Below are 22,105 nucleotides of genomic sequence, written 5' to 3' on the forward strand. Positions count from 1 at the left end.
GGCGTGCGTGAGCCCCGGAGCGAGTGAGACATTCACTTGCTCCGGGGCTCGCTACAAACGGGGTGGCTGTTGATCGACAGCTCGACCCGTTTTGTAGGCGGGGTAGGGGTGGTGGCTGGCCAAATGGAGGCGTTCCTGAAAGAACACCTGCCATTTGGGGGCGGCCCTACTGACATCACCAGTGATGTCAGTAGTGAGCTTCCGGCTCTATTAGAGCAGGAAGCTCACTGGGGCTTGCGGCAGACGAGACCCTACCACAAGGGTCTTGTCGCAAGCCCGATGGTCGCATTGGTCACGACCATCACCTGGCCACTCACAAAAGCTGTGGGTGGTCACCCACAGCTTAGCGAGCGGCCAGGAAGCCGGCTTTTAAAAAAAGTATCCGCCCTCATTCAGCGTGAGTGCTCGCTTTTTGCGAGCGGCTCTGAATGAGGGCCTGATTCCAGCTGTACAGACAGCAGCATCTTTGTAACAGAAGAAATAGTTACAATGTATATTTGCATGGCAGTTTCATTCTAGTAACCAGCAGGATTAAGAATATATAAGAGTCACTAGCAGATAGAAGTGCATTTTCAGGTATAATTAATGTAATAAAGATTACATTTTAGGAGATACTGCTTATTTGAGTGCCCCACTATAGAATACTACTCCCTTTTTCTTACATGTGATATTTATTCTAAGGTGCACCTCCCACGTGAAATTATATATATATATATGACCATATGTATGGGTGCAGTATATAATAATATGTAAAGAATTTAACTGCTCTTGTACGGGTACTAAATCCCTTTTTTTTTTTTATTCTAAAGGGGAGGGGCAGACAAACAGGGGTGACACAGATGGGGTAGACAGGGAGGAAGGAGCATGTAGCAGCAGGTTAGGATGAGAGCTGGAAGGCTTTGATGAAGAAGTGGGTCTTGAGAGCCTGTTTTGAAGATTTGTAGGGAGATGGAGAGTCTGATAGGGAGAGGGAGAGAGTTCCAAGGTAGGGAGCAGCACAGGCAAAATCTTGGAGGCGAGAGTGGGATGAAGTAATCACTTTGCAGGAGAGATGGCATATATATATGTCACATATACTACACTGAAGTGGCACGATTTATTAATAGTACCTAGCCTGACATGTTACGAAAAAGCCGCGAGCAGAACTAAGGGCTCCGGCTATAGAGTGATTTGAGATAAGGGTTAATGAAGGCAATTAAACTGTGGCTGTAAATCAGTAGTAGGTTCAGATCAGAATAGGACACCTCGGAAACCTTAGCCATCTTCCTGTTAAAGTCCTTAAATTGAATGGACATACTTGATAATGAAGGAAGCACTACAAATAAGGGAACTGGAACACACCGAGATGCTAAGGCAACAATTAAATTAATGACAGCCACTATAATACAACATAAATAAATATAATATAATATGTCAGGACGGTATGCAATCGGGAAGGCGACTGCCTAAATACCGACAGCCGGCATCCAGACTGTCATATCCCGGCAAGGGTGACATGCCGGGGGTCTAGATGTAGACGCCCGCATTTCCCCGACAGCCGCGTGCCCGGCACTTTGGTCAGAGAATGCCGGTTACCGCGCCTTAACATCCTTGTTAAGGCGCGATAGGCGCTATAACCGGCATTCTCAGACCACACAGCGCGGTGTATTGAATAGCTGTGGGAGCTCCCTCCCATGGCTCTTCAACATCGCGTTGAATTGATTCCCCCCTAAGTTCTAAATAGGTAAAGAATAACCATATAGACTCAATATAAGGTAAATATATGGGTGCAACGATACAATAAGGTTAATATTTGCATCCCTAAATTATATTAGAATTGTTACATCATGGAGAGCAGCAATAACATTCTACAGCAGGAATTTTATGATAAATAATAATCATCTGTCAGCTCTGCCTAATCTATTCCTTACCTAATAGGACAACCGTAGGAAATATTAAACTAGGTAAATGATCAATAAGAAATACAGAATACAAATGAATTAACACAAATGAGATGAAGACACTCAATAAAACAATAGCTTTAATCTAATTTTATTTTTCAATTCTGAGCACTTTTTATTTTCATCTATACACTTTATTTGTAATTTTAACATATTTCGCTGGTCATGTTAAAAATGTTGTCCTCATTTGACCCTTGTCGAAGTTAAATAATTGAATATGATCATTTGCAATTATTATCTGATGATCTGGTCATCTATAGTCTGATGTTGAGTAAACCACGACGCTACTTTGTGTCGGTGCAATCCAATGCGTACAAATGTGAATCCACCACACACATACACTGATACACATAACGCACACACAAACATATGCTTACACACAGACGCTCGTATGTGTATAAACATGCGTACACATAGACGCTCACATGCATATTCACATACATACATACAAACATTTTCCTATTCAATGCACAGATGCACATATGCGAACGCATATGTATAAAATGGTTCCCATTCACAAGTTACTAACCAGAGTTATTAAAGGTATTTTTAACTAATAATTATGATGTAATATGCACTTAAATGAGATATAAGGTTTAGAACATAGTGGACATGTCATGTTTGGTATCATACTAAATCCCTGTTTATTTGCAGACTTCCATTCCTATCGGCAAAGGAGTCGCAACTTGCATCCGCTAGTTATGGATAATAGGGAGTTATTGCATAGAATGTTATTATCTGTATGCAGTGTTGTAGCTAGTATTAACCAGTTGTTTGGCGGGAAACTACACAATGTGACCGTTTGAGGACTGAGCCATGCCACTAATGACACCGTATGAATCGACCAATGACCAGATTATCCAGAATCAAGAACCAATGGAAACCTGTCAACTTGTTCTTTTGTTAACACCGAACTCTGTAAGGTATATAAGTGGTGTCCTGGTCCCAGTGTTCAGACATCCTCTTTGATGATCACAGACTTCTGGATTGATGACTGTATGCTGGGACCAGTGCGCATGCGTATGTATTGGCTTGTACTATTATTGATTGCTTTTTTCTCTAATTGTTAAATCTTTCATCGTGTTACTTTTTCTTTACATAAATAACTTTTTGTGCTTTGGAACCACATGATTGGACTGGAAAGCAATTCTTTCTTAAGCGACTTGCAGCGCTAAATAGCGACTATTACGTATCAATAGATGGGGGGCTTGTGCCTGAGGTTACGCTACTGGAAATTACTTGAAGCGACCGGATTTCGATACCTCAACAAAGGGTTGACGCGTCATATACGGGTAAGAACGCAATGTGTTTTATGCCTGTTCCGTACTCAGTGTTGTGAAATCGAATATCTGTTTTTGGGTGATCTAAGAAGCGCTAACTAGGACCTAGGGACAAGAGAGAAAAGTCAGTTTCTTTTATTGTCACTGCGCTGCAATAGGCGATTCGCAAATAGTGTATGCGTCTTCCCTGTATTACTGCCGTATGTTTAAACAATCATTGTAATAGATAGTCTTGTATCACTTGTTAAAATCCTCTGAATAGGTATTGCCAAGGGGAAAGCATTTTTCTGGCCAGGAAACAAAGGTATTTGAATGTGAACGTATGCTTGTGATATGATAAGGATAAGGTAAAAGAAAGCGGAGAGGCTTTTACTTTTTGAACTGTTGAAATTTAGACAGGGCCGGCTAAGGTGTCCAAGAGGTTGTTAGGGCAAGCTGGAGCAGTTATACACAGCAAGTATAGCTGGGCGAGAAACCGGAGGGTGTTTCTCGATCAACTTCCAATTGTAATTGCAAAGTCCATTGATAACTTAGTGTCTCTGGGCAATGCTATCAGACCGCACAATGGTGTGAAACTGTGATTGTGGAATTGGTTGTGGTGGAGGAAATCACTGGCAAGGCTAAGGAATACTTAGATGCTACTAGTGTAGAGTACCTCAAAGTAGGAAGCGGCAGACGAAGCTTGGTATAAATTCATCTGGAAAGCAGAAGTATAGCATAGGCTAGATTTTGTTTCCTCATTGTGTAAAACTGGCAGAACACGCTTAGCGGTTGGTTTGTACACAGTGGGTGAAAGTGAGTGGACGCAGCTTGTTGTAATTCGTCCACAGATCGAAATCTCTAGAGAAGGAAGCAAAACGTTGTCCCAGAATGGGTGCTAAGCAGTCGCTAGGGGTGGTCGATGAGGTGCTGTTTATGAATGGGCCGACCGGGTCAGCAACGTATATAATGAATATATGGGTCAAGATGACCAAGGGATGTGAGAAACCCTTTCCCAAAGTTGGCAGTTTTGATTTGGAGGTACTGAATACTGTTAGAGATAACATATGTTTAGTCAAATATCTAAAGAAAAGAGTAAAATACAATGATTGTTTAAAGTTATGGCAGCACGAAGGGAACACGTGGCACGGTGGTGTATGTGCATCGCAAAGCAGCATACTCACACCACTAGGAAGCGTGCACACACCGCAAAGTAGCGTGTTCACACCACAAAATAGCGCACACACGTGGCATAGCACGCCGCAAAACAGGGCACTCATGCCGTAAAGCAAGATGCCGCCCATAAGCGTACCCACGCTGCAAGGTAGCGCCACTGTGCATAAAGAAGGTCACACATGCGCACCGCCTCCGCCTTATGCGGCTGCAGGTGGAAGTACAGCCGATATTAAAATAATTAAAAAATCGTAATAAGTAACCTATACCTTGTTTTAAGTCACCTCAAGGAAAATGTAATTATAGAAGATGATGAACCTATTGTAATTTCTGCCAGTTCCCAAGCTGTTAATTTACTAGATGTTCAACAGAGACGAGGAAAGGCAGTGATTCAACCAGCAGGGGCAGCAGCTGAAATTGGTGAGACTAGTGTAGAGCGTAGTAGGAGAGGGAACCCTCTTGGTACTGAAACAGTAAGTCCAGCAATCCCTGAACATGGTGAGGTGGTAAGTATGCATCCTGTCTGTACCATAGCAGTTCCAAATAGGAAACCAGACAAAGAAGGTATAGTTCCAATCAGGAATGTAGAAATGCACAGTCCATGGACGAGAGCAGAATTACATTCCATTATGTCAGACTTCCCAGACCCTAGGAAAGAGTTATCCAAATGCCAGAAATGTATTAAAGATTTGGGTAATGCTCATGAATCAACAAATAAGGATTGGCGAGTGGTGTTAAGGGCCTGTCTTCCTTCTAATACTGATGTGCAAAAGTTTGTTAAGGATTGGAGAAGAATGAACCCTTAACTGATGAGGATAATCAGGTGAACACAAAGCGTATAATAACACAATTGGCCATATATTTCCCAGTGGTAGTGAACTGGAGCAAAATTTTCACTATTAAACAAAAGGATAGTGAATTGGCATCAGATTATTTTGCCCGAGCGCTGCTAGCAATAACCCAGTACACTGGGATAGCAGATATAAAGGATGATGTACACCACAGGGAAGTAGCTGTAACGGTATTAATGGATGGTCTCAAAGACAATCTAAAAACTGGAGTGCAAACCTTTCTACCTAACTGGAGAGGGATTACTGTAGATGCACTTAGAGAGTCAGCCATAGAACATGACAAGAACATTGGCAGGAAGAAAGAGGCACTGAGTGAAAAATTAATGGCAGTGAGCATTCAGGCTCTACAGGGATCACATACACAGCCACAGTCTTACAACACATATCAGCAGCGGAATTATACAGTAAAGTGTTATAATTGTAATAAAGTAGGACACATGAGAAGGGATTGTAAATTGAGAACTCGGGCCACCTAGGAAGGAAACACCCAGATACACACAGAGAGGGCACTTACAAGATTCAGAAAGATTCCAACAGTTACCTGCTCACATAGTGACAGCAAACGCTTTACTGGAGAGTGACAGTCAGTGCTACAGGTTAGGTCATACCTGTAGTCTACAGCCAGTCAGATTAAGTGAGAATACTAGGGAAGAACCTACAATGACAGTTGATATATCTGGTATTAAACACAATTTTCTTGTAGATACAGGGGCGACCAGATCAGTGATAAATTCTCCTTTTAATGTACAGGTTACTAACAAAACCATATCAGCAATGGGAGTAACGGGGAGAGTACAGCATTACCCTCTAACCAGATCTGCAGAAGTTACTATCGGGTGCTGCACACCAAGCATTCTCCTAGCAGTGGTGGCTCCTACTAACCTGCTGGGAAGGGATTTGCTGTGTAAAATGGGATGTGTTATATACTGTACCCCTGATGGTATATACCTAGATATACCAGAAAAGTTTGCGCATAAGGTACAGGATATCTTAGATATTCCACAAAGGTTAATGTTACACTCTGCTGTGCTAGAACACAGTCCATCTCAGGTAAAAGAAATGTTATTACAAATACCAGGTTCACTCTGGACTAAAGATGGACAGGACACTGGATTGATGGCAAATGTATCCCCTGTAATGGTAAATTTGAAAAATGGTTGGCAGGCTCCAAAAATCCCTCAGTACCCATTAAAGAAAGAGGTGGAGTTAGGGGTGTATCTCATAATTGAAAGGTTGCTGCAACAAGGTATTTGAATTTGTACAGCTAGTCCAGCCAATAGCCCCATTTTTCCATTGAAGAAGGCTGGTGGGAGGGGTTATAGATTAGTACAGGACCTTAGGGGTGTTAACAAAGATGTTGAGAGCCAATTCCCCCGTAGTGCCCAATCCAGCTGTCATCCTCATGCAGATTCCACCATCTGCAACCCACTTCACTGTCATTGATCTATGGGCATGATTCAGACCCACTCGCCAGCGCACTGCGCTCGCAAGGGCACCGATGGTTGCCCAGTGCGCATGCGCGGTGTTTGCACTGCGTGTGCTCGAGCCCCAGAGCGAGCGCAAAAAGCGCTCAATATGGGACTCACTACAAAAGGGGCGGCTGTTGATGTTGATCGACAGCCCGCCCCATTTTGTAGGTGTGGCGAGGGGGTGGCTTCACAAACGGAGGCGTTCCCAAGCGAATGCCTGCCGTTTGTGGCCGGCCCCACTGACATCACCAGTGATATCAGTGAGAGAGCTTCCGGCTCTATTTGAGCCAGAAGCTCTTTGGGGCTTGCAGCCACGAGACCCTACCACAAGGGTCTCGTCGCAAGCCCGATGGTCGCGATGGTCTTGACCATTGCGACCATCATCATGGCCCACAGCTATGCGAGCGGCCAAGAGGCCGCAACTAAAAAAACCTGTTCCCGCCCTGATTCAGAGCGAGCTGAATCAGGCCCTATGTTCTGCATTTTTCTCTGTCCCTCTTCACCCTGACTGTCAATATCTATTTGCATTTTCCTACAGAGGGCTACAATATACATAGACACGATTGCCCCAGGGTTTCATAGATAGCCCCAGTATTTTCTCTCAGGCCCTACATGACTGTTTGCATTCTTTTCAACCAAGCAATGGGTTTGTCCTCATCCAGTATGTAGATAATTTGTTGTTGTGCTCTGATTCATTTATGTCATGTTTAAATGATACTAAACTGTTGTTACTTCATCTCTCACAAACAGGGCACAAGGTTGCAAAGGACAAATATACAGCCATGCCAGACTAAGGTTAAATACTTGGGACACTGTCTAACCCACGATACTTGACAACTGACAGAATACAGGCCATACCGACTATGACACTGCCGCAAAACCAGCAGCAAATCCATACCTTCTTGGGCATGTGTGGATACTGCAGAACTTGGATCCCAGGTTTTTCTATTTTGGCATTACCATTGTAGGAATTAGTTTCATCCTTAAAACCCGGCCGTGTCACACACACTGAGGAGACAGAGCAGGCTTTCCTTAACCTTAAGGATAGTCTGACAAGAGCACCTGCCTTGGGAATACCAGATTATGAAAAACCCTTTGAGTTATATTGTATGGAAGCTGATGGCTGTGCGGCAGGTGTTCTCACACAAAAACATGGTGATGCTAGCAGACCTGTAGCATACTACAGTGCACAACTGAACACTGTAGCAAGATCACTCCCAATGTGTTTAAGAAGTGTAGCAGCAACTGCTCTTCTGGTAAATAAGAGCGAGGATGTAGTATTAGGGCATGATACAACTGTCTATACACCAAATGCAGTATCTGCTTTGTTGAATTCTGCCCAAACCAGACATGTCTCTTCAGCTAGGTTCATGAAATGGGAACTAGCTCTAATGGCACCTACAAATATCAACATTAAATTGTGCAATACGTTAAATCCAGCAACGTACTTACCATATGTGCCACGAGATGCACAAAGGGTGGAGGAAGGTGAGTCTCTGGTTGAAGGTGAGTTTTGCAGGTATACTGACACACATGATTGTATGGAGCATCTGAATCAGACCTTTACTGCAAGACCAGACATACGTGATAAACCATTAGAAAATGTAGATTTGACATTTTACACTGATGGGAGTTGTCATAGACAAACTGACACAGGAGAATTATGCACAGGTTATGCTGTTGTAAATGACGAGGATGTTGTAGAAACTGAACCACTTGGTCCACCTCACTCAGCACAGGTGGCTGAACTGGTGGCATTAAGGAGAGCATGTGAGTTGGCAGAAGGTAAGCCAACTAATATCTACACTGACTCTAGGTACTCCTTTGGGGTAGTGCATGATTTTGGGGCTCTTTGGCATCTTAGAAATTTTATGATTGCACCAGGCACACCAGTCACACACTCACACCACACCACATAAAAGGACTCCTTACAGCGATCCAACTACCAAAGGCAGTAGCTGTCATCAAATGTAAAGCCCACACATGCGAAGAAGACACAGTGTCAATGGGCAATAACAGAGCAGATGAAGCTGCAAAATGGTCTTCCAAACAATAGACACGCTGAAATTAATTGAGATGCAAAATTTGTGTTCCCTAGAGGAAAAGGCAGTCTGGAGATCGAAGGGATGTGTTCAGGAGTCCTCCAGACTCTGGAGAGATGGACAAGGTAAGCCTGTTGCTCCCAAGGCATACTACCCAAGCTTGGGTGAGGCAGCGTATTGTCTGACTCACCTAGGAAAAGAAGGTATGTGCAAGTTGGTCAGAGCATATTGGTGTGCACCAGGCTTTTCTTCTCAAGCTGGAAAGAGAGCAATGTCATGTTTGACTTGCTTGAGGAAAAATGTCGGGAAGACGATAACCACTGAGCCATCCCATATCCCTCCGACAGACTGTCCTTTTCAGGTAATACAAATTGATTTCATCCAATTACCACCTTGCAGGAATCTCAAGTATGTATTAGTTTGTACTGATGTATTTTCTAATTGGGTAGAGGAATATCCAGCTGCCACTAATACTGCTGTGTTTACTGCTAAAAAGATTGTTCATGAATCTGTATGTAGATACGGTATCCCTAGAATCATAGAAAGTGACAGGGGTACTCATTTCACTGGTGATGTTTTCCAGAACATGTGTAAGCTTATGGGTATCAATAGTAGACTTCACACCCCCTACCGACCGCAAGCCAGTGCAAAGGTGGAGAGAGTGAACGGGACTATTAAAAATAAACTGAGTAAAATCATGACTGAAACTGGATTAGGATGGCCAGAAGCCTTACCGCTCGTCCTCCATAGCATCAGAACCACTCCTAGATCTCCTCTTAATCTGTCCCCCTTTGAGATACTGTTTGGGAGGCAACCTCATTTGATTGTAAGTCCACGGGATGATTTGAAGAGTAATAATGAGGTTACTGTGAAATATCTTATAAAAATGTGTAAACAGCTGAAACAGCAGCAACAGAAATTTAAAAAGTTGTCACCTGATATGCCAGTAACAAACTGTCAGGATGTTGAACCTGGAGAAAATGTTATGATCTGGAATTTCTTACATTCAGGCTGTTTGACAGACTGGTGGGAAGGCCCGTATCAGGTGTTGATGACAAGTACGACATCTTTGAAAGTAGCAGAAAGAGATACCTAGGTCCATTCCACTCACTGTAGAAAGGTCAACCATCTGAAGCAGGTGCGAGTCACGACAGATAACGTGGACCTGTCAATTGCAAGCCTGTTCCAGGAGAGCTAGAGACTGCAGTGTAAAACACCTGAGCCAGAGGAGTGTGCAGACCACTATTCCAGCAATGGAATGGCGGGTTGTGTTAGTGTCTTTACTTCCTACCAGGGTTCTCATCATCCTTATTTGTTTTGGGATTTCCTGTTTCTGTGGCGGAAGACAGATGACGAAGAAGGAGGCCTATAGTGATGTCGATGGAGTGGGGTCAGGAAAGAGAGCGATAAAACAATCAGGGCGGTATATGGTCAAATTCAGTACAGGAATGTTTAAGAGATCTGTTGGTCATGAAACTCGGAGATGGTGTGAGGGGTTATTGTCTGAGGAATACTGTATTTGTGAGTACTGTGGATCCCTAGTTAATGAGAAATACATCCAACGATGCCAGTCCAAGAGTGACCTGTATTTGGGCAGGCATCCTTTAGAGGACTACCATTCCTTAGTGAGTAAGGTCTTAAACCAGACAGAATGTTGGGTGTGCTCACAAGTACCTCAAGGACATAGTAATTCAGGATTAGTGCCATACCCATTAAAGTTAGCAGAGGTACTTGAATTACAGGGAGGAAGACCGGTGGACAAGAAATGTAATATATCTAGACCCCATAGTCTTAAGCTCCACCAGTACCACGTATATAGATCCCCGGTATGCTTCAATATCACAACTATTGGAAAATCAGGAAATCCGGAGGTGATCTGGAACAATGAAACAATGACCTTTTCACACAGAGCTGATAATGAGCCTATCAATTCTGAACTTGCATCAGTACACGCGTAGTTACGACAATTTAATGGTTGGCAGTGTATCATTAGGATACTGTGCAAACGTTATACAGCCAGAAACGTGTAGCAGCCAAATGAGAGAAATAGGGGCAGGATTCTTTGTTAGAATAATGTGTTCGATGATAATGATGCATTCTGTTTCTTACATTCTCCCAGATGATGTGTAGTTTATTTGTGGGAGGAAAGCATACAAGTGGCTCTCTCCGAGTTCTGAAGGTTTATGTTATCTTGGAAGGGTAGTACCAGAAATTATGACCCTTACACATGATGAAATGATTGGTATCCATAAAACTGCACCACCTCCATACATACACTCACAGTATGAACATCATGACAAAAGAAATATGATACCTGGTGAAGAACATATAGCCACACAGTTGATTAGTGAAACTACTGACTTCCCAATTTTGGTAGCATCAGATCCCACCAGGTTCACTCGGGGAACTTAAAATTTTAGATATATAAAAGACCTTGCTAAATTAATAGACAATATCATCATGATGTATGATGACACTTTCAAGTATACTGGTAAGGAGTTACAGGCTTATAAACAGGAATTGGTACAACATAGGCTACTGTTAAACTACCTGACAGCTGTTACTGGTGGATATTGTGTGACTTTGGCCACCCAATTTGGTGTCAAGTGTTGAACGTACATCACCAATAATACTAGTGACCCCAAAGAGGTGATAGACCGGAAAATGGATGAAATCCTACAACTGAAGTGGGAGTTTCGGAAGGACCATAATACTTCACTGTATGAGACAGAGGTAAAGGTAGAGAAATGGTTCTCTTGGTTAAACCCTGTAAAATATTTTGCCGGTCTGGGTGCAGGAGATGGTTGCTAGTATAGGTAAGCTCCTTATTCTTATACTTGTTGTCATTTTAATTGGTTTATGTGTCAGATGTGTTCTTACTGTGGCAAAGGATGGAAAATGTACCATGAAGGTAAATCATGAAAATGAAATCATGATGGTGGTGAGTGGTGGTGGTATAGGTATTAAGGTTGATAAAGAACTGAATTACAATCCTGAAATTGAATGTTCCATCAGATAATAATATGTGAATAGGTTAAGTCATGTATAATAATAATTATTGTAAATGTTCCATTAAACATCCTAGATAATGTAGTCTCAATTCCCCCCCAAACTTCCTTTATAGGTTCGATGAGATCCCACATCCTACCAATGATCCCCTATAGATCCGCAGATAGTGTATAAGGGTTGTTTTACCCTTTCCTAAAACGCATTGTTGATGGTTCAATGACCAATTTGTGTCATACCGTTTAGAACATTGAATAAGAAATTATTATGTATGACTGGAAAGGTTAAGATTAGAGTGTGATAGTTTTATGTTTGCTATCAAAGGGTGGACTGTCGAAGTTAAATAATTGAATATGATCGCTTGCAATTATTATCTGACGATCTGGTCATCTATAGTCTGATGTTGAGTAAACCACGAGGCTACTTTGCGTCGGCGCAATCCGATGTGCACAAATGCAAATCCACCACACACATACACTGATGCACATAACGCACACACATAAACTTATATGCGTACACATAGACGCTCATATGTGTATCCACATGCATACACATAGACGCTCACATGTGTATTCACATACATACATACGAGCATTTTCCTATTCAATGCACATATGCGAACGCATATGTATAAAATGGTTCCCAACTTCCCATTCACAATAGTTACTAACCAGAGTTATTAAAGGTATTTTTAACTAATAATTATGATGTAATATGCACTTAAATGAGATCTAAGGTTTAGAACATAGTGGACATGTCATGTTTGGTATCATACAAAAATCCCTGTTTATTTGCAGACTTCCATTCTTATCGGCAAAGGAGTCGCATCTTGCGTCCGCTAGTTATGGATAATAGGGAGTTATTGCATAGAATGTTATTATCTGTATGCAGTGTTGTAGCTAGTATTAACCAGTTGTTTGGCGGGAAACTACACAATGTGACTGTTTGAGGACTGAGCCATGCCACTAATGACACCGTATGAATCGACCAATGACCAGATTATCCAGAAGCAAGAACCAATGGAAACCTGTCGACTAGTTCTTTTGTTAACGTCCAACTCTGTAAGGTATATAAGCGGTGTCCCGGTCCCAGTGTTCAGACATCCTCTTTGATGATCACAGACTTCTGGATTGATGACTGTATGCTGGGACCAGTGCGCATGCGTATGTATCGGCTTGTACTATTATTGATTGCATTTTACTCTAATTGTTAAATCTTTCATCGTGTTACTTTTTCTTTACATAAATAACTTTTTGTGCTTTGGAACCACACGATTGGACTGGAAAGCAATTCTTTCTTAAACTACTTGCAGCGCTAAATAGCGACTAGCGACTATTAGGAATCAATAGCCTTTTAGGTTAATTTTAAAAAGTGAATACAATAAAATAAAAATTTTAGTTTCTAAACTAAATTACATAACTTAGCGCACCATTTTCAGGACAATGCTTCTTTCTTTCTCTTGTGATTATTTCTCTGTTGTTTTTTGGCAGCACCCCTGACAAGAAAATATCACCTGTATGGTATAAATGATACAGGTCTATATGAACATTCCCTTACATCAATATATATGAAAATATAATGTGTGCAGGTATGTATTCACATTTCTTCTATAAGGTTCACAATACAAATTATCATTGTTTGCAGATGACTTGCTGTTAACATTGTCACCTCCTTTGACTTCTTTCCCTAACTTGCAGGAAGGGGACTGCTCAGGGCATAAGGTAAACAGCCTGTTACCTCCTCCCCCCCTGCCACCACAAGGAAGCTATTAGAGCTTAACTTTGATTACATTTGATATCCAAACTCTCTTAAATATTTGAGCATATCTATTGCAAAATCCTAGGATCAATTGTACCAGGCTAATTATATCCCTTTACTTTGGTCGCTCATAAAATATCTTACCAAGTGGGCCTCCCTCTGTATTTATTGGATCAGTCCTGTTAATTCTATTAAGGTTAACATTTTGCCCAGATTATTATATCTCTTCCAGATGGTCCCAATAAAAGTGCCATTGTCTTATTTTTGTTAAGTTCAGTCACTGTGTGGTTAATTTGTGTGGTCCAATAAAATACCCAGACTTCGTAGAACGTGCTTAGCAAAATCCACAATTAATGGTGGCTTAGGATTGCCCATCTTTAAACGATTTTTTTCATGCAGCACAGCTGAGCCATATTGTGACCAACCTGTGAGCTTTCTCCCCTGGCTCTCTCCGAATATGAGACCGGCCTCGTTTCAGGGAGTTCTTTGCATGAAGGCTATTTTGCAAATTTGGGACGAACTAAACACAGTTGGATTTGGCGTCTTACCTGTCCCCTCTGACTCCACTCTGGCATCATCCACATTTCCCTTTAGTATGCGTATCCTCATCCATGCATCCATGGGTTTCTGAATGAAAAGCAAAGTTCTGGATAAGCGCTCCCCTTGTTAGACAATAAAGTCAGTGGTATGAGATATGGTATCACTTTCAGGTACTGGTTACCCTGGTGGATTTCTTGGTCCCAAAGTGATGGAGTATTTAAAGATGCACTGTATCTGTTTCTTAAATGAGATGATGGCCTCATGAGGCCTTATAAAGCAAGGCACACTGTGAGGGTATATGGAGGGTAGATGGTATACCCGGATGAGCTCCTCAAGTCCCCATCAGCGTGTATTCCTTAAGGGCTCAGGTAAGTGTTTAGTGATCGTCACACCAATGCGTTTCGGCTCTCTGTAGCCCTTATCAAGGAGAAGGATGGGAGGAAACAAAAACCTTGTCAGTTGGTGGAGAAGATTGGTCTCCAGTGTCCAGGACTGTATCACTCCAAGAATTTTCTTGAGATCAGCTAAATGATGGTGCATTGGAAAATGCCTACAGATATGTCATGAAAGTGAATGGAGTATGGAAGGCTGAGAGACTGGCTGAGAGACAACCATACTTTATAAAGAAAGGGACCTGCTATATAGGGTAGCGGTGGTACAAGAGAAAATAGTTGATCAGCTCTTGGTGCCACAGGTACCTTTGGTATTGGCAGCAGCCCATATACACCTTATGGAAGGGCATTTGGGAGAGAAGAAAACTCTCAATTGGATGCTTCAGTGGTTTTACTGGCTGGGCATCCGCATGGCGGTCAAGAAATACTGCCAAGCTTGCACAGTCTGCCAATGAACTGCCCCTAAATCTGTTTACTTTTCTCGCTGGCTATCTCTTCCTATAATCCCAGTTCTGTTAGTAAAGCAACACTTATAGGGAGCACAGGAGGGGTTACAATACCCAAGCCATCATACGCACTTTTAATACAGGTAACAAGGTGCTTTTCCTGGTAGCCACCAAAGAGGGCAAATTGTATGCGCATGAGCAAAGTTCTTATGAAGTGATAGAGGCCGTAGGACTGGTAAATGATAGAGCACAGCAACTGAGTACTTGCGAATACAGCAAGTCTATTACTTCAACCAGTTAAAACAATGTCAGTCACAGAATATTTAAGGTGTATATAATGTGTCACACAGAGGCAGTGACAAAAAATCTTTGAGATGATACTCCCATTATCATATTTTCTTATATATATGTTTTTCCCTGCTGATTCCTCAAACACATTAATTTTCAATACTAACATTGAATGTACTATGGGCCTGATTCAGAGCTGAATGCTCTGACCAGAGCACTCGCTCTGAATCAGGGCCCTCCTGCCTTTTTTTGGAGCGTTACCACCCACAGCTATAGCGAGCGTCCATGATGGTCGCGATGGTCTTGACCATCGCGACCATCGGGCTTGCGACGGAGACCCTGCGGTAGGGTATCGCTGCCGCAAGCCCTGGAGTGATTTTGGCTCTATCAGAGCCAAAATCACTCCCACTGACATCACTAGTGATGTCAGTGGGGCCGGCTTCAGACGGTAGGTGTTCCCATGGGAACGCCTCCGTCTGGCAGGCACGCCCACCAAAGGGGGCGTGCTGTCAATCAACATCGACAGCACGCCCCCTTTGGTGCGAGACCCGGAGCGATGGAGAGCCCGTCGCTCGCCGGGTCTCGCGCATGCACACGACGGAGATAGTGGGGGAACATCGACCCGCTTGCGAGCGTACTGCCGCTCACGAGCGGGTCTGAATGACCCTCTATGTGTGTTTGAACGCTGGCAATTATGAACGGTGTTCTATAGTATATGCGTCATGCTGTGGCGTTGTTTAATACTTTTTGATATCATCTCAAATATTTTTTTGTCACTGCCTCTGTGTGACACATTATATACACCTTAATAATTTGACACTCATAATTTCCTATTGTCACCTCCAAATCTGTCTGAACCACAGATCACATACTGCACACACTGGAGTGTGATAATTAACTACTCTATTTATGGTATATGAACATAGGTGGAAGTCAGCAGATGACAATAGATCACTTAATGAAAACACATAGAACTGGTTTATGTGCCTCTCACTTGCACAGATAATGTGCTTAATACTATAGCTGCATACACACACAACGATTTTTTTAATGAACGATTTGAGTAAACGATTTTTTCCCTTGAAAAAATTTAATAAAATCGTTTACTAAAGTTGTTCATTTACTAAATGTCATGAACGATTTTTATGAACTACAAATGATTTTTGCATATTCCCTTAATGAAAATCGTTGAGTTGACAAGTCTGACTGAACGACAAACTACAAACGACAAACTACAAACGTGAACGCGCATGAACGATAATCGTTCATCATTTGACTCAGAAAGTCAACGATTTTTGCCATCAATTATCGTTAAATGATATCGTTTAACGATAATCATTAAAAGAATCGTTGTGTGTATGCAGCTTATGTGATAGACATCTATAATTTCCTCTTGTCACCTCCAAATCTATCTGAACCACATATTGCACACATTGGAGTGTGATAATTAATGACTCTTATTTATTGTATAGGAACATCTATGGAAATCAGCAGATGATTATAGATCACTTAAACATCTGTGGAAATCAGCAGTTGACTATAGATCACTTAATGAAAATACATAGTATTGGTTTTACCTGCTTTTCTCTACATAGATAAATGTGTTTATTTTATTCTATGCTGGCTGCAGGGGATGCAGGTATAAAATACATTAGCTTCAAGCACTAGTATGTTTAGTGATATATATATATTATTCACTAAATTACGACGTATAATTTTTCTAAACCATACCATGGATGCCTTATATACAATTATTTCCTGTGTATATAGACTGTAAAGACTACTGCTTTAATCATTAAAGGTGCATACACACGTAAGGATTTTGTAACAAACGATTATCTGTCAGATTATCTGTCAGATTATCCCTTGAAAAGTGAACAATTTTTTGAAGTGTACTGAACGATTTTTACAACGATGAACAAAAAATGTTCCTTCACTTAATGAATGTTGGTCAGTCTGAAATGAACTACAAACGGGAGCGCGCTTAAACGATTTTCGTTCAACGTTATAACTCAGAAACTGAACGATTTTTCGAATGATAACGACATCGTTATAGTTAAATCGTTCAAAAAATTGTCACGTGTGTATGCACCTTTAGTATTGAGTCTTATAAAATTTATAGGCAATAATACAGCAAATATTGATAAATTATTATGTATGCAACATGACTAGCATGCCATATTATCATAACTAGCATTAGCACCTGATTAATCCTTTTGGAACAGCTACTATAAGTGGGTTACTGCACCTGCATGCTATATACTGATGTGAATTTATGTATGCAAATTGTGGCAGATATTTTGGATCACTCACACTGTGCTGCTGAATATGCATTATCTGGCAGAAACTGAACATGTGTATATGATGATATTTTCATTGATTAAGGACCATTCTCATTTTCGGCTATACTCTCATTAGTGTCCACTGTAGGGTCCAGTCCTGCGCTGCCTTGGCATCAGGAGTGCACCCAGCACCCGGAACTAACAGCAGATGCTGCTCTTTACTCCTTTCCATACTATTTTTCTCTGAACCATCGTGCCTACCCGCTCATCACTGTTCAATGCCTAGGCAAAACAGTGGCAGCAGCAGTCAGCGACTTGTAAGTGCTTAGATCAATACTCCCTTTTCCTTATACAATTCTATCCTTTAGTTTTGCTAAATCTATATAACCATTAGCAGACATATGTTAATTTACAGTGATATAAGAGATGTGCTTTTCTGCCTTGAAATAACTGAAATCCATATTTCATGTTCTGGATACCTCTCATGATATAATTACTATCACCATTTATCAAAAATTCAGCTGTAACAATATGGTTGGCAGAAATTGCCCTTAATATGTATACTAAGCAACAGTACATGAAAGAGAGTGCCATAATCTATGTATCTCTATAGAATTTATCTTGCAGCCTCTTATGTGGGAGTAATGACAGAGTGGGACAGGATCTCTTAAGGGGCCTATCCAGTTATAGATTTGAAGGTCTGAACGACTAGCGTTCAGACCTTCAAGTCGCCGGGTGCTGAGCGGCACTGAAAGAAGTTCACCGAACGTCTTTTCGTTGCTGCACGTCCGGCTTCCTATCTCCTAACATGCTGAACCTGACGACTGTCGTCAGGTTGACCGGCATGTTGGAGAGGTAGTTGGAGTCGGTAAGGACCCAGAGTGCACGTGTGAGCAGGGTCACCGGTGCAAGACCTGGTCCATGCCGGAATCCAGTGTCCACTGGACCAGCAAGCGGTGACGTTCCGGGCGGCGCGGTGCGGCAGCGAGAGATGGGGCTGGATGAGCTTGCATCTGAAAAGATTCAAGCTCGTCCAATCAGAGATGTTGATTTTGAAATTGGCACTGTTTGCAAGCCAGGGACAACCAATCCGGTTCCGGCACGGTGAGCAAATTGCGGCTCGCCACATCATGGCTTCGCCCCCTCGCGTCTCTGTATATTAGGCACTGCTGAGCGGGGTGAGTCAGTCCGTCGGCGGGGATCGAGAAAAGAGGATCACCCGCAGAGGAGAAGAGTTTCAGAGGCGAAGCAAGATGCCGCGATCAACATTCCAGGCCAGAAGTACCGCGGCTGAACGAGGAGGACGGCGGTTGTTGGCGGAGGGCGGATCTGAAGTTGAGGACCGGAGAGATCTGCAGTGATGGGAAGGAAAAGAGCTCCACGAAGTTCCCCACTGCAGACTCTCCCAGTGTGAAGGGTAGGCCGGCGTGGGCCACCTTCACTTACATATAACTCCTCCCTAGGCTACCAGGGTTCGGGCATTAGGCCCGTGGCGCAGGCAGGCGCTAGGCCTGGGGGCATATAGTCAGGCAGTAGGCCCAGGCTCTATAGGTGGGCGTTAGGCCCTATAGTTTTTTTTCCTTTAGGCCTTAAAGTATAAAGTGATCTGGGCATTAGGCCCAGATAACTAGAGATTGCCCCCAAGTAGGTGGGCTTACAGTGTAAAGTGTATGTAAAAGCAGTCGCAGACATTAAAGGGTATATAACTCAAGCCAATCACCAGTTGTTGATATTACATATCATTTATTAGTTATAAAAGGCAAATAGATCACACATGTAATCTTGCATCATCCACAATATTAGACCAATGAATAGCTAAACATACAACAATATTAAAACAACTGCAGTGATAATCTCAGGAGGAGATTCAAGTGATAAATCTTTCCTTGAAAAAATGGAATAGTAAGTATATAATGTTAAGATCTTATAGTGCAGGCTCTGAATAGAGGAAGCTAATTAAACAGGTAATTCCAATAGTGTTACCTGCGGGCTCCAGTCCTTTGCAGCATATGGTGAAGAAGGGTATTGACACCCTAGTACCAGACTGGTACTGCACTCAACCCGGCCAGCTGGGAGCGACTTAGATGGAGATGAATAAATACTGCTATTAAATTGCTGCAGTGTGGGGATAATACCTCCGTGCCGTCCGGTCTGCTCCAGCAGTATAAATGGATGGTCAGGTGTAGGAGGATTCCCCAAAGCGTACATGACACTCCTGTCTTATGAAGCAGCCGCCGTCAGGTGTGTAGCAAGGTCCGTCCTTCCAACTCCCACGCAGCTAAGCTTGCTGTGCGGGCGGGAGTGTGGCGGCCGTCACCTGAAAGATTTTTCAGCGCGTGCAGTGCAGGAGCCATCGTCAGGTTCAAATGAGCCGAACAGAGCAGGCAAATAGTTCAGGTGAGCCGTGCCAGAAATCCTGAGATTGCAGACGGGAGCCTACGCGTATCGCCGTCACATGGGCGTCTTTGTCAAGGCAGATACAATGTGATCAGTTTCCAGTCTTTAAATAGTATGCCTAATTGGCCTGATTTAATACAGCATTAATCATTTAAACAATTGGCTTGAGCAATTTTCTCTACTTTAAAAAATATGTACATATATATCGGTGAGAGATTTCAGAGGGAGAGAATATATCCATTAACCTAAAATGTATCTAAATACCATTCCAAAAGGAATTGATATCACATTATTAATCCTAGAAATCACACTTTTTTTCATACCACTATTAATTTAAACTACTATGTGGTATTACCAAGAAGATACTGCACTGCATAGGTGCATACGAGCACTGCATAGGTGAATACTGTGTAGCTGAGGCTTCGTGCCAATGATGACCATTCACCTAACCGGTGAAGGTCGCAGTCATCTTTAGCATTTACAGTGTCACCAAGGGCAGGGGAACCATTACTGATTGTCCGATTCTCTCATAGCCTCTGGCGTGTTCAAACCTGATAATGAATCGGCGAAGAAGGATCGAGACTATAGGTCAAGTGGCCAACTGGGAACGAGAACTCCAGGACCCTGCCATGGGGGAAGTGGTGAGTGCTGGCTAATGGCTTTTCCCTATCTTTCACACACGCGCATTGCTGGTCCTTGCCGGCTATCCACTAGCAAACCTCCTGGTTTCAATCGAATCGTGCAGAAAGTCGGCAAATGGATAGGCCCCTTTATAAATTATTGATATAATATCTGAATATTATTCTCAGGAAAGGTGGCTGGTTTTTATACTGTCTTTATATGTTGTCTTTTTCAATACCTTCATGTATTTAACATATTTTCGCCTTTTCTAAAAAGTCTAGTGTATATGTTTTTTATGAATGTGTATTAATGGGAATATGCATTAGAAGGGACCAATATTAGAATTATTCATTTTCTTTAGTTCCTCCATCCTAATACGTGTTACATGTCTCTTTTTTTGTATAAGTATTGTAAAAGTGAGTCCAACTATAAAGGTTGATAATTGCCCCTTTGGCCAAAACCTCCAAGATAATTTCATACAAAGTGTGCCACATATAGAAGTACTTTCTTGTGTCCTCTCTTTCTAATAAAATGTTGCTTCTGGGAGCACCTTTTTTAGTTTTGTGTACAATCTACACTATTCTGTTTATTGGGGTTATGAACCCGACTGTTATCAATAAGTAAATCTAGTGCTGGGACCACCTTTTCTTCTTTTTACATTGCTTGCTACTTACCTACTCTATTTACCATCCTCTATCCACCTGTGCTCGGGTACCCCTATGTTTCCCCTACCTTTACAATTTAGAATCAACACTCCGCCAATGAACTGCCCCTGACATTACCAACCCGTGTGAAGAGTCGTTTGTTTGCAATCCGGTTTCTTCAATATGTACAATCACTCACATACATACAGTTACACACTTATACACATACATAGAGTCACACACAATCATATACATACATATACACAAATACATTACACACGGTAAGTATACACATACATAATGCTTATATGCAGTGATACATATACACATACATAGCCACACACATACATACAGTCACACACATAAACTCACAGTATATGCAGTCACACACACACATACATAGTCATGCACTTACACCAGTGGTTCCCAAACTTTTTTGAATCAAGGCACCCTAGTCTTCACGGCACCCCAAAGCCAAAATTTTGTTACTGAGAAATTCAGAAGAAAATGTAGAAAAGTAGTAAAGTGCTGTAAAGTTTACTTACCCTGTTATTCTTAGGTTCAGTTATGTGGACGTGGACAGGTTTGTGTTTCCTTTTGTCCGCATATTTACATTATATTGACCATAAAAATGTGATTTGGTGCTTGGCCACCAACCTGAGGCACCCCTGTAAGTGCCTCAAGGCAACCAAGGGTGCCACGGCACACAATTTGGGAACCACTGACTTATACATAGATACATACATACATAGAGTCACACATTCAGTACATGGTTACATACATATGCATACATATAGACAGTGCCCCCTCTCTGAGTCCCTCTTACCTTTATAGGCTGGCTGCTAGACAGTATTTATCACTCTGGCAAGCAGCTCCTCCCCCTCCTCTCTCCCATGATGCTGCTGGCACAGTACTATGTAGCCCTGCCCCCTCCACCTCCCTCTTCTCTTCTCCAGCTTGCAGTGCAGTTCCTGTTCTGCATTACAGCTGTGATTAA

At 42.2% G+C, this 22,105-nt stretch overlaps 1 pseudogene; it reads left to right on the forward strand.

Annotated features, from left to right (window-relative positions):
• The first annotated feature begins 18,437 nt into the window (after window positions 1-18,437).
• LOC148538470 (uncharacterized) overlaps window positions 18,438-22,105 on the forward strand; it is a 78,040-nt pseudogene continuing 74,372 nt past the window's right edge.

Source organism: Taudactylus pleione, unplaced genomic scaffold (assembly GCF_031769625.1).
Source record: "Taudactylus pleione unplaced genomic scaffold, aTauple2 ptg000040l, whole genome shotgun sequence".
Taxonomy (NCBI): domain Eukaryota; kingdom Metazoa; phylum Chordata; class Amphibia; order Anura; family Myobatrachidae; genus Taudactylus; species Taudactylus pleione.